The 17,999-nt window shown below is 40.8% G+C and overlaps 1 protein-coding gene across 1 annotated transcript in view; it reads left to right on the forward strand.

Annotated features, from left to right (window-relative positions):
- Positions 1–3,215: 3,215 nt before the first annotated feature.
- hivep3a (HIVEP zinc finger 3a) overlaps positions 3,216–17,999 on the forward strand; it is a 40,004-nt gene continuing 25,220 nt past the window's right edge. Inside the window, 1 exon segment of the mRNA XM_036562606.1 lies at positions 3,216–3,279. The gene's annotated coding sequence lies outside the window, so the exon portion shown is untranslated.

Below are 17,999 nucleotides of genomic sequence, written 5' to 3' on the forward strand. Positions count from 1 at the left end.
TTCTTTACTAAAGAACCCTTGAAGAATGTTTTTTAAGCGTGTAATAATTTAATCAGATATGAATTGTATTCAGACAGTGTCTCAATGCTACTTTTGATTGTTGTATATGGTTCTATATAAAACCTTTTTGGTGCTATGTAGAACCATATACAGCACATTTTACATCAATCTGAAGAGCACTTTAATTATGCAGAGGGTTCTTTAAGTGTTATTGGTTCTATACAGAACCTTTTCTTTACTGAAGAACCCTTGAAGAACCATCTTTTTTAAGTGTGTAAGAAACAAACAGGATATGAATTGTATTTTAAGTTTGTTTTGACTGGAAATTAAATAAATGGTCCAAGTTCTAAACTATGAATAATTTGTATTATAGAATTAATTAATTTTGCAATTTTGGTTAAAGTTCAGGCGCAGTCTGTGTCTGAAGAGCCTCTCCAGCCTGAGACGGGTGAATCTGTTCCTTATTCACTGTCTATGAAAATAACGTGCGCTTCCCTCACTAAACTCCGCTGTAAAGCTCCTCCTCCCGCTCCGAGTTCTCTGGTTCTTACTCATTTCCGTGACGGCCTCGTTTGTCGTTCTGAGCTTGATTTTCAGCCTCTAACACAAACACACTAAGAATCTTCTGGTAAGATAATCAGGGTTTTTCCTGTAAGCTCCGGCGAGCGCAGTCAGCTCGTGCTCGGTCATTAAAAGAGAAACGAGATCGTCAGAGTTTTACTGGAAGGAAAGTGACTCACTCGTTATGAAAGCTCGTTAAGGGCCCGGCTCGAGTTTTCTTTAACGACGGGCTCCGCCGCTTTGTCGCTGATGGAATTTCGTCCGGAGCCAGACTTGCGGTCCGCTTGTGGTCACCCCCAACGAGAAGTGTCACAATAACACGCTGGGCCTGACGCGTCTCTGAGAGCCCAAAGATAGAAACTAACGTAATGTTTTGTTACTACTCAGCAAACACGGCCTGTATTATTTACTATCTAAATACAGTGTTGTTTGAGCAGTTAATAACAGGTTTACCAGAAAGCCCTCGCCACAGGGTGCCCTGCCAGTGTCTGTGTGTTTGAGGAGCTGGGGACCCTTCACACCCCCACCCAACGCCCCCACCCCCCTCACCAGGCCCTGAAGGGTGTTTCTCAGAACACAGTTTTATTTGGAGGAGTGGTCAAGCTCATGGTTTTCCTGTCGCAATAGCCGGGGTTCACAGGGGCGTCGGTGCCCCGCATTCAAGCGCGTCTGTTTTTTTGGATTATGTGTGTGTTTGTGCATTTTCAGTCCAAACCAGAGAAAAACAGGACAAACCTACTATTATAAAGTGCTTATTACACAACTTAAATGTTTAGGGTCAGGCTTAAAACTCTTATTACTTAAACATGCTTAGACACATAATACAATTGGGCATTAATATTGCATTAAGACACTTACATACAATATATTTGGGACATGATTAGGTGTTTATATAATACATATGTGTATATGTATGTATATATATATATATGTATATATATAGTACATATGGAACATTTATATAGATACATACATATAATGCAGTTGGGACATTATTATTATATACGGATACATTAATATGATGTATTTGGGACATGATTATTACATATAGGTGTTTATATACATATATGTACTATATGTGTATCTATATGTTTATCTACATATATAGATATGTAGAAAGATAAATAGATATACATATATATGTATATAGAGAGACTTACATATCTATAACATGCATGGGACATGTTATTACATATGTAATGACATATCTTAATGAGGTAATAAATAATGTATGTAATGGCATATAATGTATGTAATACTGTAAGTAATGACATATAATATTAATATGGTAATAAATAATACCATATTACTAAATATAGACACTTACGTATAATACAGCTAGGACATATTATTACATAGAGATAGTAACATATAATACATATGGAACATATTTCTACATATAAATTCTTACATATATGTGTAATACACATGGGGCATATTATTTTACATATAGTCATTTACATATACAGTATATAACACATATGGAACATTATTTTTATACATAGATACATAAATATAATGCAGTTGGGACATTATTATTATATATGTATACATTCATATGATGTATTTGGGATGTTATTATTACATATAGGTATTTACATGTACATAGTACATATGGAATACATTATTATACAAAGGTACTTACACATATATTACATATGGAGCATATTATTATCACATATAGACAAGCACATATACATAATGCATATGGGACATATTATTAATTATTATTAATTAAGTACATTTATGTATTAATATTATTAATACTGTACTTACAAACAAATAAGTGTGTGTGTGTGTGTGTGTGTGTGGTTCAGATGGGGTGAAAGTAACCCCCCCTCCCTAGTCTCTAGATAGGGGGATGGTTATTTTTACCCCCTCAGTTGCCCCTTTGGATACTAACAGGGAAATGAAAGACCCTCTTTTACTGAACCATGTACACAAACATCTTCTCTCTCTCTCTCTCTCTCTCTCTCGCTCTCTCTCTCTCTCTCACCTACTCTTTCATTCACATACAGCCACATATGTTTTCACTGTCATATAAACACGAGGCCTCGAATGATATATCATGACATCATCAGCCTGATAAATGTGTCAGTATCAGTTTTTTCCATGTATTATGTTGTTATGAACATCTCTATATGAGGAAGCCATTCTTCCATTCATATGAAGTGAGAAGCAGGTGAACACAGTCGTGGTTGAAGAAGCGTCATGTAAATGGTCACAAATAAATAATAGGAGACGTGAGTTTGAATCCCAGTGATGTCCAGGAGATCAACACATCATGTGTTAACAGTGTCATGATATACAGGAAGTCCTAATTCATTTTTGGGAGCTGGCTGTGACTAAATTGGGAGAAAAACTAGGTTAAAATGATGAATTATATAGAAAATGGAAATATATTTACAGAAATAATGAACAGTTTTACTGGTAACTTTGCTGCCAGACTTTTTTTTTTTACATTACAGTTTCTGGCATTCTTTTGAAGTTATGCACATAGTTTGGCACCCTGTGCTGCCAGATTTTTGACTGATTTCTAATTTTTGTTTGTTTTTTACAGTAGAGGCCTTAGTCATGGTATTGTAATGCTGGTAAAGATGCTGAAATGTACTCGACCTTCAGTGTGATTTGACTGTGTCTATGTCCTCTGACAGGAACCGTCTCCCTCCAGCACTGAGCGCAGCAGGACGTCCCAGGAGAGCCGCCTGGAGGACACAGGTAAGAGCACCGCGGCTAATGTGTGACTTCTGGGTGGGACGTGAGAGACGGGGACGCTTTAATGTGGACACTGACAAGGACATCTGAAGGGTTTTGAGGAGACTGACTGATGGGGACAGTGTATGCATGCCTGTCTGTTTACTCTGAAGCTGCACCATATGGACAAAAGTCCATACTGTTTGTGTAAAATTACACAAACAGCCCTCCTTATATATATACAGTGGTGTGAAAAAGTGTTTGCCCCCTTCCTGATTTCTTATTCTTTTGCATGTTTGTCACACTTAAATGGTTCAGATCACCAAACAAATTTAAATATTAGACAAAGATAACACAAGTAAACACAAAATGCAGTTTATAAATGAAGGTCTTTATTATTAAGGGAAAAAGAAATCCAAACCTACAGGGCCCCGTGTGAAAAAGTGATTGCCCCTAAACCTAATAACTGGTTGGGCCACCCTTAGCAGCAACAACTGCAATCAAGCAATTGAGATAACTGGCAATGAGTCTTTCACAGCGCTGTGGAGGAATTTTGGCCACTCATCTTTGCAGAACTGTAATTCAGCCACATTGGAGGGTTTCCGACCATGAACCGCCTTTTTAAGGTCATGCCACAGCATCTCAATCAGATTCAGGTCAGGACTTTGACTAGGCCACTCCAAAGTCTTAATTTAGTTTTTCTTAAGCCATTCAGAGGTGGACCTGCTGGTGTGTTTTGGATCATTGTCCTGCTGCAGAACCCAAGTGCTCTTCAGCTTGAGGTCACAAACAGATGGCCGGACATTCTCCTTCAGGATTTTTGGTAGAGAGCAGAATTCATGGTTCCTTATACCACAGCAAGTCTTCCAGGTCCTGAAGCAGCAAAACAGCCCCAGACCATCACACTACCACCACCATGTTTTACTGTTGGTATGATGTTCCTTTTCTGAAATGCTGTGTTACTTCTACCCCAGATGTAATGGAACATACACCTTCCAAAAAGTTCAACTTTTGTCTCGTCAGTCCACAGAGTATTCTCCCAAAAGTCTTGGGGATCATCAAGATGTTTTCTGGCAAAACTGAGCCTTTATGTTCTTTTTGCTCAGCAGTGGTTTTCATCTTGGAACTCTGCCATGCAGGCCATTTTTGGCCAGTCTCTTTCTTATGGTGGAGTCATGAACACTGACCTTAACTGAGGCAAGTGAGGCCTGCAGTTCTTTGGATGTTGTCGTGGGGTCTTTTGTGACCTCTTGGATGAGTCGTCGCTGCGCTCTTGGGGTCATTTTAGTCGGCCGGCCACTCCTGGGAAGGTTCACCGCTGTTCTGTGTTTTCCCCATTTGTGGATAATGACTCTCACTGTGGTTCTCTGGAGTCCCAATGCTTTAGAAATGGCTTTATAACCTTTTCCAGACTGACAGATCTCAATTACTTTGTTTCTCATTTGTTCCTGAATTTCTTTGGATCACAGCATGATGTCCAGCTTTTGAGGATCTTTTGGTCTACTTCACTTTGTCAGGCAGGTCCTATTTAAGTGATTTCTTGATTGAGAACAGGTGTGGCAGTAATCAGGCCTGGGTGTGACTAAGGAAATTGAACTCAGCTTCCCAAAGATGTAATAAACCACAGTTAATTTTTGTTTTTTTTTTTTGGGGGGGGGGCAAACACTTTTTCACACCACTGTAAATATATATATATATACACACACACACCTTTATAATATATAAAGATCCAAAGTCTATAAAGACAAGACACAAACACACATTTATTTATTTATTTATTTATTTATTTATTTCTAAAACAATCCATAACAGATCCAGCAAGGACAGTAAACCACATTTATATTAGAATTATATTTACTTTTTTCTAGAATTACTATTAGAACTTAATTTTTTATGTCTATTAACTGCTATATTTGAGTGTATTGCCTTGATTTTATTTGATTTGTTGCTGTAGTGATAACAATGAAAGTGTGTAAAAATAGTGCATATCCCATTAGAGGTGCACTCATAAGTAGTAGGACGTTTTTCGAAATTCATTCCACTCATTCATATTTGAATGATCTATTCCACCTTAAATGCAACCGCCTAAATGAAACTGTCCCAACATGTAAGGAGGAATTAAATAATTTGAATAAGAAGCCAACTGTGGCTCCATATATCTGTATGTGTGTTTATTTAAGAGTTTTAGCAGCTTTAGTTTGTGTAAAATCTCATGCGTTGGATAGTTCTGAGCTTCAGAGGTGTGCAGGTTGTAGAGATCCACCAATCTAGCTGATCTCTCCTCGTAGTGTTTTCTAGAGATGCATTTACATCTTTTCATCTATTTGATGGTCATTCTGGTCTGTTTTGTTTGGTCTTCATCCACCTGCAGGGTTGTAGCTGGGACAAAAACATAATTAGTTCTGTGATCCAGAGCTAATCATCCAACATCAGTACCTGACCTCTCTAATGCTCTCATGACTGGTGATAAATTTTATTCACATTGTTGTTGATTTTTGGTTTTATAAAGAAATATCAGGTGTTCACTTGAAAGTTCTATCAGTGTCATTTCTGCGGTGAAATGATTATAGTGTGTGTCAGTGCTTTTTAAAGGAGCAGTAAGCATTTAATGTAGGTACTATGGAGAGCTGTCTGCCCCGCCCCCTCCTCCCCAGACTCAAAGCTCACTTGGGTTGCCAGGTTGAGGACCCTGAACCTACATGTATGAGTTCAATAATAAACTTTAACGATGGCAAGCAATGACGAGTGCTACACTGTAAGTTGATCAGCTAATGTATACGCTTGGAATGTTTTTATTGTTCGCCAATTTTAAACCAGCTCATGTCGATTTTCTTTAACTCTGTCAGTGTTAGCTAGATGCATGGCTGGCTATGTATGGTAGCCAAGGCTAAACCTGTTATCCCACTGCTCCGAAAATACACACTCTGGAGTTGAAGTTACTTCCAGGCCCCGATATCATACTGCTCAATTTAACAGGTAACATCTAAATCAAATTCACATTTGTCTGAAATACTCGCTGCCTTCGTTTGAATGCGAGTACTCATATGTTGCAATTGACTTAAAAAGTCTGTCCCAACTAGTAACCATGATAAATTAGTTAAGGTGAGCTAACCAGTGCTCACCTGTTCAGGAGAAAATTAGCCAACTCAGGATTCGTCTTAAGGCTCGTTTATGCTCGACGTTAAATACGGATACGGATATGGACGGAGCTTCTGTCTGTGTTCTGTGTTCATTTCGTCCGTATTTGTGCAGGTTCTCTGAAAGCTTATGGATACGGAAACAGAGCAGTACCACTGGAAGCCATGGGGGGACAGTGTAGCCAATTGTTCACATGAGAATTCTCCGTCGAGACGTCACAAAGTATTGTTTTATAGTTGGTGCGTTATTGCCACCTCCTCCACCACCGCCATGTTGTTAGAAACATTTGACTCTGGACTGCCCTCTAGTGGATGTACTGCTAAACATCCATGCCAGTGTAAAGGACACATGGAAGCACGTGGGCAGTGAAGCACGTGGGCAGAGACGGTTGCATCGTTTGAAATGGACGTGTTCTTTTATGAACGTAAAGGGAGAATAAAAGAGCCTTTAGGTCGACTTCATACCTGAAAAACTGGACCAACGTTCAAACCAAGGTACCTGTTTTTGTCACAATGTACATTTGATCCGGTTAGTTTTGGTTTCACATTGCAGTTTAGCGAGACTGCGTCCTGTCGTCATCACCTGTGTGGGCTGAGTCTCCCTGTACTGGACAGTGATTGGTTTGTAGAGGATCGTCTGACAGCAGCATGTGGTCAGTTCGGCGGGCAGCCTTTTCTGTTTGAATGGAGACAAATGAATATCCTTTCTCTCTCATCCTCTCAGACAATAAGGGAGAGGTTTCACCATGTTTATGCAGTCTATCAAGTTGACTTTTGACTTTTTTATTTGACCAAATCACAGTTAGCTACTTCGTCTCCTCCCCGTGAGAATTTTTACTCTCTCCTGGTTCATTTTTCTTCTTCTGTTGTTTAACGGGTGACGATATCCTGCCGCAACTTCCTATAATCGGTCCCAAATTCTGAACCATCCAAAAAAGTGTTTTCACACTGCAGACGAACTGACCCATGAATCAGTTTGGTCCAGACCAAGACCACCTCTTTTGGTTGGACCAAATTTTGATCCTTTGGTCTGAGGCACCTTTAACACGTGCTATTTTGGTTCAACCCAAACTGAAACATCTGAAGGTCCCGATCAAACAAGGTAGGTGTGAAAGCACCTTTAAAGTCCTTCTGGGCTCTAAGCGTCTCCATCTTTTAAACGCATCGCCAATATTTACTTGTGTTTTACTGCGTCTCTGGTCGTGGAGCTTTTTAGGAGGATGCCGAGGTTGAGTAGAATCTACCGTTATGTCTGTTGATGCAATTTGTTTGCTTGCCTCCATGGCTGCAGCACGCAGTGTTTTCTGGCCAATTTTTTTCATATCTGGCAACCCGGGGTGTAGAAATGGTACTGTGAAAGGGGCAGAGGGTGGGATCACAGGCCAAAACACAAAAAAACTTTCTGCTCCAGAAAGGAAATTTCAAAGGAGAACATACTGGCTGTAGAGCTGCTGTTGGAGAAGCCAGTATTACAACTTAGCCTGTTTCCTTAATGGTCATTTTATGATTTAGTACAGCAAATATAGTACTTATTGATCCATTAAGCATTTCCAGTACACTCTGAATTGATAATAATGTGATCATTTTAGCCACTGATTTCATGAAAGGTAAGTTTCATAATTTCCCAGGCCTCATTTCCGAGTTGTGGCTGTCCTGCTTTACCCCATCTGGAGGAAAAGAGAGAGAGAGAGAGAGAGAGAGAGAGAGAGAGAGAGAGAGAAACACTAATTCCTCTGTTACTGCAGTGCACCCAATCCTTCTGCCCCGTGTTTCTTACCGAACACCACATATTAGTTTCCATTTGTAATGACTAAATTTAACCCTTAGAAGTCTAAAGATCTACGGTGGGGATCAAAAGTCTGAGAGCAGCAGTGAAAATACTCTTATTTTGCATTACTTTCTAATTTAATATGAAACCTTTTGAGTACAAATTACATTTTCAGTTCATAATCTGAGTGAACTGTAGAATCTTAGAAATTTTAAAGGTGCAATAAAGGATTTTAGTCCAGTACACTTTTTGTCAAATGCAGTAAACATCTCCCCACAGTCTGTACCTCTCCGCTCTGTGTGCACGCCAGAATAAATCCAGTGCTGGTACACAGCCCTGACTCTGTAAACAGGAAACAAAGTGATTCAGACCGAATGACACAAAACTATTCCAGCCAGTCAGCAAGAGGGGGCACTCCTGCTCAGGTCCTGCACAGGACAGGGAAAGGGGAGGGGCTATGCGCTGAACTCCATGCATCAGCAAGGAGAGATGGGCAAAAGAGGAGAAAATCTGAAGAACAAAGATTGAGAAAGAAGCTCTTAGGTCAGGTGCAGGCGAAGAGTCAACATCAGTGAGGAGACCTCTGAGAGCTGACGAGGCTGTGTCAGCTCCGTATTTGCCAGCTTCTTGTTTGAATTTTACCGTTCCACCTTAAATGATGCAGCAGTTGCTTTCTAACTGGCTGTGTTTACATGCAAAGATTTTTGCCAATCTGACTGAATACATTCTGATTCCAGATTAAGACTGAGGTGTTTATTCTCACTCTACTCAACAATCTGATGAAAATCTCTGTTTACATGCTCAGTACAAGTGATCAGATCCAAAATGGCATGCATGGCGAATCCCTTTGATTAAACGTTACCATGACAGTGAACATCACGTGAGTCCAGTCAGAGTGAGATGAGCAGCAGTGAGCAGTGCTTGTGTTTTTATTTGCTTTAAAATGATGTCAGACTCAGGAAAACGTCCTTCACATGTCCTTATTAAAGAAGGCCGAGAGGAAGACGTCGTGTTCTGAGACACATAAGCTGGACGTCCGTCCCACCGCCGTCTTTTAAAGACCAGAGCATAAACTTCGTCTCCTCTGCAGACCAGTTTCTGCTCCGCCATGTTGAACGGTATAAAACTCTCACTATGACGCGACGAACATGATCAGAACGGACTTAAACTTTCCGATAGGGAATGTAATCAGATACAGGCATTTACACGGATATTATTCTTCTGTTTAACAGATTATTTACAGGATTACCCACCTCGATCAGTCAGATAGGAACTGTATTCTGAATGGTCTCAATCGGACTAGACTATTCCGATTGAGGTGTTTACATGGACACATTCTATTCTGATTGAGCTATTAGTCAGATTATTAATGGATTATTAGGATGCATGTAAACATGGCTACTGTAACTGCTGCACCATTTAAGGAGGAATGGAAAAATTCAAACAAGAAGCTGGCAAAAAAGCTGAATTCAGCTTCATTGTGAGTTGAAAGTCATGAAAAGGGATGAGGAGGCTGCTCTGTTTCTGGGCAACATTAACTTATTTTTGCTGTATAACAGAACCAAACGGTCAGTACTGTTTTGTCCTGTTTGCTAATGTTTGTGATGGCGACTGGTCAGCTTCACAGCAGCAACTGTAGCGACAAATCCACACTGTAGCGACAGTTTGCTAACCCACAACCCAGCTAACATTACTTGACATGTCGTTGTTCGCTCTAACGATATGTCATGGTTTTTGTCTGTAGGACTTTTGTGAAGGGTTTTATGGCCACAAAGATCAAAAAAACCAGTTTGCTAACCCAGTGTCGTTCGCCTTGGTAATGCACTTCCATGAATTTGGGGGACGGAGCTTCAGAAGGAGCGCTGAAGGAAGGGAGGGAGGTATTTATTCCAGAATTGTTTACTGCGCCTTTTACATGAATTTCAGATTTTCGTTGTCTTGTGTTTGTCCATCTACTGCTTTAACGACGGTGGGACAAGAAAAGAGATAAAAGTACCTGAGCAGTAGATCAAAACCACCTGAGAGTCATCAGATCAATAAATGAATGGTGATTAAAAAAATGATCATTCTAATTCGTTACACCCTTAGTGTCTGTGTGACCCATAAAAGCTGGATTTAAACAAGATGAATGAAACTAATGATTGATACCAAAACAATCATAACTCTACCAAACTGTACCAGATGTTTCAGTAGTGGCTGTTTCAGTAGTGACTGTTTCAGTAGTGACTGTGTCAGTAGTGTCTGTTTCAGTAGTGACTGTCAGTAGTGACTGTGTCAGTAGTGTCTGTTTCAGTAGTGACTGTCAGTAGTGACTGTGTCAGTAGTGTCTGTTTCAGTAGTGACTGTTTCAGTAGTGACTGTGTCAGTAGTGTCTGTTTCAGTAGTGACTGTCAGTAGTGACTGTGTCAGTAGTGTCTGTTTCAGTAGTGACTGTTTCAGTAGTGTCTGTTTCAGTAGTGTCTGTTTCAGTAGTGACTGTCAGTAGTGACTGTGTCAGTAGTGTCTGTTTCAGTAGTGACTGTGTCAGTAGTGACTGTTTCAGTAGTGTCTGTTTCAGTAGTGACTGTTTCAGTAGTGTCTGTTTCAGTAGTGACTGTTTCAGTGACAGTTTTAGCTCATTCTGAGCTCAGAAACTCAGCCAGAACAGACCAGCAAACACAGCTCTGAACAGCTGTTCACACAGAAAATCATCATATTTTACATTAAAATACTAAAAAGTGCTGAACTGCAGAAAATATGACGATTCTTAATGTTCCACACTGATTTTCAGACTTTGGGACTCATTTACTTCAAAACAATGGGATCTAACTGCTCACCATGTGGCCATGAGGGACAGGGATGTAGCCTCACTTCCTGCTCTAAAATGCAGAGGCGTGGCTAAAATAAGACTCCGCCTACAGACTGAAGGTCTTTGTGCTTCGGTAGTGACATTAGTATTAGCTGTTTTTTTTAATTAAATCTAAATCGTTCAACCTCATTTTATAAAGATTGAAATAAAATAAAACATCAACAAAAAAAAAATTAAGTATTATTTTCCCAAGTTTTAATGTAGGAGTTAGGGTGTGGGATACACACCGCCCAATAGAAAGTGGCCTATAAATGATGATTTGGTATATTTTCAGCTTATACTTTCTCTACTAAATAGATCACAACATAATTCTTGTAAATATCCAAGACCAGAGTACTTCATTGTTTAATTAAACAGGTTTTTTTAAATAATTTTAAGTAGAATTGTCCAAATACAAACATACACCGTGCAGACAGCTGGGCTTCAGCCTAAATGTCCACCTACTGGACATCTACTGAACTGCAGTAATAACATTCCTGATATTACAGTTAATTAAGACACTATTTCTCTGCCTGTTTCTATGAGCTGCGCGTTTATAAACTACACCCAGCTTTCGTCATCGCTGGCGATAACCATGCCTTCCGAGGGTTGAAGGCTGCCCTCAGTGTCTCCGCAGCCCTGCACACGTCCGCAGGCTCTTTTGAAAAGCTGCGGATGGAAAAAACGAGGCGAGTGATGTCAGAGCGCCTGGGCTTCTTTCAGCTGGAGTGCGGCTTCGCTGCGTCTGGGGAACCGGGCAGTGAAGTGTGGACGTTCTCCAGAGCCACTCCAACTGGAGCCCCCCTTTTTTTTCCACCTGCGACCTGATTCTTTCCATCCTGCCACTAACCCGCCGTTCATGGCTCTCCATGCTGGCTGTGGCTGAGCTGCAAAGAGACACAGTGCTAGAAATTTGTTGCTGCGACTGAAAAAAAGGGAAACACTTAATAATTCAGAGTTCTATGCGATCTTACAATAATAGTGCTAATCTCTGCTAGCACCTCAATGCAGTTTCCTTTCTTTTGTTAGCATGAAGCTAACGGTGCCACACATTTGTTTTCCCACACCAGGTTTAACACCATTTAAACCAGATCTGCAGCAAACTGACATTTGTAATGTGTAATAAATAAATAAATAAATAAATAACATCATTACTCAGCGCCGCCCTCTAAAGGCGTCATTAACAAACATCAAATAAACAAACGTCGCTCAGCTCCGCCCTCTAAAGGCGTCATAAACAGACATCAAATAAACAAACGTCGCTCAGCGCCGCCCTCTAAAGGCGTCATTAACACACATCAAATAAACAAACGTTGCTCAGTGCCGCCCTCTAAAGGCGTCATTAACACACATCAAATAAACAAACGGCGCTCAACGCCGCCCTCTAAAGGTGTCATTAACACACATCAAATAAACAAACGTCGCTCAGCGCCGCCCTCTAAAGGTGTCATTAACAAACATCAAATAAACAAACGTCGCTCAGCGCCGCCCTCTAAAGGCGTCATTAACAGACATCAAATAAACAAACGTCGCTCAGCGCCGCCCTCTAAAGGCGTCATTAACAAACATCAAATAAACAAACGTCGCTCAGCGCCGCCCTCTAAAGGCGTCATTAACAAACATCAAATAAACAAACGTCGCTCAGCGCCGCCCTCTAAAGGCGTCATTAACAGACATCAAATAAACAAACGTCGCTCAGCGCCGCCCTCTAAAGGCGTCATTAACAAACATCAAATAAACAAACGTCGCTCAGCGCCGCCCTCTAAAGGCGTCATTAACAGACATCAAATAAACAAACGTCGCTCACCGCCGCCCTCTAAAGCCATCATTAACAGACATCAAATAAACAAACGTCGCTCGGCGCCGCCCTCTAAAGGCGTCATTAACAAACATCAAATAAACAAACGTCGCTCAGCGCCGCCCTCTAAAGGCGTCATTAACAAACATCAAATAAACAAACGTCGCTCGGCGCCGCCCTCTAAAGGCGTCATTAACAGACATCAAATAAACAAACGTCACTCAGCGCCGCCCTCTAAAGGCGTCATTAACAAACATCAAATAATCAAACGCCGCTTGCCGCCGCCCTCTAAATGTGTCATCAACAAACATCAAATAAACAAACGCCGCTCAGCGGCGCCCTCTAAAGGCGTCATTAACAGACATCAAATAAACAAACGCTCAGCGCTGCCCTCTAAAGGCATCATTAACACACATCAAATAAACAAACGCCGCTTGCCGCCGCCCTCTAAATGTGTCATCAACAAACATCAAATAAACAAACGTCGCTCGGTGCCGCCCTCTAAAGGCGTCATTAACACACATCAAATAAACAAACGTCGCTCAGCGCCGCCCTCTAAAGGCGTCATTAACACACATCAAATAAACAAACGTCGCTCAGCGGCGCCCTCTAAAGGCGTCATTAACACACATCAAATAAACAAACGTCACTCAGCGGCGCCCTCTAAAGGCGTCATTAACACACATCAAATAAACAAACGCCGCTCAGCGGCGCCCTCTAAAGGCATCATCAACAAACATCAAATAAACAAACGTCGCTCGGTGCCGCCCTCTAAAGGCGTCATGAACAGACATCAAATAAACAAATGTCACTCAGTGCCGCCCTCTAAAGGCGTCATCAACACCCATCAAATAAACAAACGTCGCTCGGCGTCGCCCTCTAAAGGCGTCATCAACACCCATCAAATAAACAAACGTCGCTCGGCGTCGCCCTCTAAAGGCGTCATCAACACACATCAAATAAACAAACGTCGCTCGGCGCCGCCCTCTAAAGGCGTCATTAACAGACATCAAATAAACAAACGTCGCTCAGCGCCGCCCTCTAAAGGCGTCATTAACACACATCAAATAAACAAACGTCGCTCGGCGCCGCCCTCTAAAGGCGTCATTAACACACATCAAATAAACAAACGTCGCTCAGCACGCCCTCTAAAGGCGTCACACGTGCGACCTTTTTAGTTTTGTCTCAGTAGATGCATTTTTGTGTGTTTCATTTGCATAAATTTGCTTTCATGTATGTTGTATGAAACATAAGGCAATCATTTCACTAACTATGACATCATTAAACCAGAGCGAGAGGAAGCAGAGATCCTCCTCATACCCGGCGGTCCACCTGTGAGCTCACTGTACACAGACAGAAACCTCACCTCCCCTCTGCCTCTGCACTAGCTCATTCATACATTTCCTCCCTCTCTCTCTCCCTCTCTTCTTCTCTCTCTCGCACTCTCCCTTTCTCTCCTTCTCTGACTCATTCGCTCTCTCAAAGCCTGACCGATCTGAGACATTAACAGGGCTGGAGAGGAGACCCGCCGTTCTCAGGTAAAGGACATTGATATCATTAGCAGGCTTTTCTCTGAGGAGGCGGCTGCTGGTTGTGAATGGACAGACTGCTGTCGTTTGAAAGAGGTAATTTGTACCGCTCTCCGCTCGCGCTCGTTCTACTGAGTCATGACAGGCTTTGTGCTCGTGGCGGTACAGCGTGTGCTCGCGAAAGGCTGCGATTTCTCAGCCCGTGTGGCGCAGAGCGTACGGGAAAAGGATGAATGGACTGACTGTCCACTCCGTCTCACCCCCATGCGTGCTCTCCTCCACGCTAGCGCTCTGTGAATGAGTCCTGGGGCGGATCGATGCGGCGTTTGTGCGTGATGTGCGTACGTGTCTACTGTTTAATGTCAGCGGAGGGGTTTCACGTCCTGGGAGACGCTGCTGATGGAGCTGTAGCTCTGAGTCGATGCCTCGTTAATGCTGCATCCACCACAGAGCAGCCAGAGAGCAGCGGTCTGCAGTGCAGGACACTCGGTTCTGTTTCATTCTGAGAATGACATCAAGGGAAGCAGAGCTGGAGCAACGCTGTCTGAATACGCTCAGCTCAAAAACGTCTGAACTCAGAACCTCATTCACCTCCTTTTTGCATTTGGAATGTTTTAGAGGTCGTAAAATTTGACAAATGGTGATGTTTCTAATATAAGAAGATGATTCTTTGTAAAAACAACCAATGCAGGTCATAGCAAAGCATAAAAGAGACCCCAAATTTTCAACAAATGTTTACGGTCGTAACTCAAAAGCGTTAATAAAATCTTCCTTTTATGTTATTCACAGCTTTTTATATTTTGATTTTGGTCAGGAACGATGATTCTTTTTTCAAAAGAAATAATATTTACCAAAAACAACAAAAACCTTTTGCTAATAGTGCAGAAAGGAAAGGCAAAATCTTTACCTAACCTAATTTTGCCTTTGGGATATTTTAGAGGTCATGAAATTGGAAAAATGATGTTGTATGTTATATAAGAAGATGATTCTCTGTAAAAACAATCACTGCATGTTATACTGAAGCATAAAGCAAAGACACCCCAGACTTTCAGCAATGTTTACAGTCGTAACTCAAGAACGTAATAAAATCTTCCTCGTGTTATTTTCATCTTCTTGCATTTTGATTTTCATCAAGAAAGATGATTCTTTTTTTCCAAAATTACAATATTTCCCCCAAAAAACAAAAAAACCTTTTGCTAATAGTGTTTCTCTAAACTTCGTATTAGACGTCGTAACTTGAAAAAGGAATGCTCATTTTTCCTCTTACATAATTTGACATTTTGAGGTCATAAAACTGATGTATGTTATAACAAGAATATAATAAGAAGATGATTCTCAGTAAAAAATCATTGTATGTCATATTAAATTATGAATTTAAGGAAAGCAAAGTGGCCTCAGAGCAGGAACCTTTGCTAATGGAGAAATATTTTACTTTATAATATTAACAAACCTTCCTCACACCTCATTTACATAATTTACATTTTGATTATTTTTACAGTCCTGAATTTGTTATTTTTAAAATCATGTTTTGTGGGTTGTACCTGACACTCTTAAAGAACATGGTTCTTTAAGGGTTCATAGTAAAGACTATGAACACTCAAAGAAGCATTGTGCACACTCGAAGTGTTCTCCGCATGGTAAAATGGTTCTTCAGTTTGTTGGAGAATGTTTACTTCTGGGTTCTGTTTACAGGGCGCCAGTGTAAACGGAATAAGTATTATGCTCAAACTTTCCTGGTAATGAACGAAAATGAACCCTTTTCATGGTGAAACGGTTCTTCAGATTGATGAAGAACGTGCTGTAGATGTTTCTGTATAGAACCTCTTTGACAAGCGTTCTGTAAAGCACCAAAAATTGTTCTTCTGTTGGTACCATCCATTGTTGTGTCAAGCCTGTAACAATCGAAGAACCCTTTTTGGTGCTATATGGAACCCTTTTCAAAAAGGTTCTATATAGAACCATGTAAAACACATTTTTCATCAATCTGAATAACTTTAATGGTGCAAAGGGTTCTTTGAGTGTGCATGGTTCTATATAGAACCATTTTTCTTTACTAAAGAATCCATGAAGAACCATTATTTTTAAGAGTGTGGTTCTGTATAGCACCAAAAATGTTCTTCTGTTGTACACAAGCTTGACATTGTAACAATAACAGAACCGTTTTTGGTACTACATAGAACCATGCATAATACATTCTCCATCAGTTTGAGGAACTGTTTCACCATGCAGAGAATGCTTCACGCATACAAATGGTTCTTTGGGTGTTCATGGTTGTATATAGAACCATAGTCTTTATTAAAGAACCGTTGAAGAACCATCTATTTAAAGATACTTGGTAAAAAATTAGACATGGACAATGATTTCATAATTGCATATTGACAAACATTTGCAAAAGCAAATCGTCATCAGAAAGACGATATGTGATGATGTATTATATATGTTTATGTATCGGCATCTGCAGAAATGTGCAAGAAAAATATTGGATATCAACCATAATCCCCATATCGGTGCATCCCTAGTGAAAATCAACGCATTCTATAGTTAAGTAAGACCGGAGCTGGACATATATTTACAGCAGTAACTTAAAAACAGGTGTTGGTAAAAATGTCCTTGAGCCATTTTTGCATCTTTTTACATTTTGAATGTTGTTCAGGTTCTTTTACAAAACAAAGCAGGTGTTTTAACAGAACATGCTGCATAATATTCTGAGATAAATGTCTGTATTTTTTAAAAAGTGACCTGTTCAGCATGAATGAACTCGATCATGGACTCTTTGTGGTCCAACAGTGAGTTTTTACTGTCTAAATGTAACAGAGCCCCAGTTTTTCCTCCCTGTTTGAGTTGAACAGGCTGCTCCACTCGTTTTCCTCCAGGTACGACTGAGATTGTGGAATTATTGATTTTGGTCTGTCCGTCATTTTTTGTCCAGAAAGAAAAGGGACGGTGGGAGTGAGGGATCGTGTGTGTGTGTGTGTGTGGTGAATGGTGGGGGGGGTACGCTCTCTCTGTAGTCAGCGAGGATGCTGGGAGATAAATTTAGCCCTCCAGCTCTGCTTCCATCTGCCGCCGCATGGTTTAGGGCCGTTGCCATAGGAACAACCACTGGGTGCCCATTAGTGAAAGAGAGAGGGAGATTGACGAGATTTCTGAAAAGCATTTAAGCAACATATTTGGGATGCTGAATTGGTTAAGCGAGCCGAAAGTCTTCTCCCGTGCGCTTTTATTAAAGATTGATTAGCATTAATAGCTGCAGCCAGACGTTCACGCTTAGCTAATCGCTCGTCATCTGGATATGTTGCCGTTTTCTGAAAACCTGCCTGGTTCGTAAAGGTATCTGAACACGCACAGGTGCCTCGGCTAATATAGGGCGAGAGCGGGTCGGTTGGCACAGTTTCCGGTCTGTGCCGTGTTTCCCAGGCACGTCAGGACAATCCAAACAGGAGCGAATGGAAAGCTAAACATCTGAAACTTTCAGGGTCACGGGGCTGGTTGGCACAACATTAAAAAGGCTGTAAGGTCAACAAATAGAAATAATCAGATAAACACAAATACAGACATTAAAAGGCAACCATAAAATATTTCTCATTCAATTAAATATTGAAAATGTGTTTTATTTATTTTATTATTGGCTGACCATTTTAACCACCTCAGCTCAGAAGAACCGTCTTTTTTGAGACTGTAGCAA

The sequence above is a fragment of the Colossoma macropomum genome, unplaced genomic scaffold (assembly GCF_904425465.1).
Source record: "Colossoma macropomum unplaced genomic scaffold, Colossoma_macropomum, whole genome shotgun sequence".
In the NCBI taxonomy this organism is placed as follows: domain Eukaryota; kingdom Metazoa; phylum Chordata; class Actinopteri; order Characiformes; family Serrasalmidae; genus Colossoma; species Colossoma macropomum.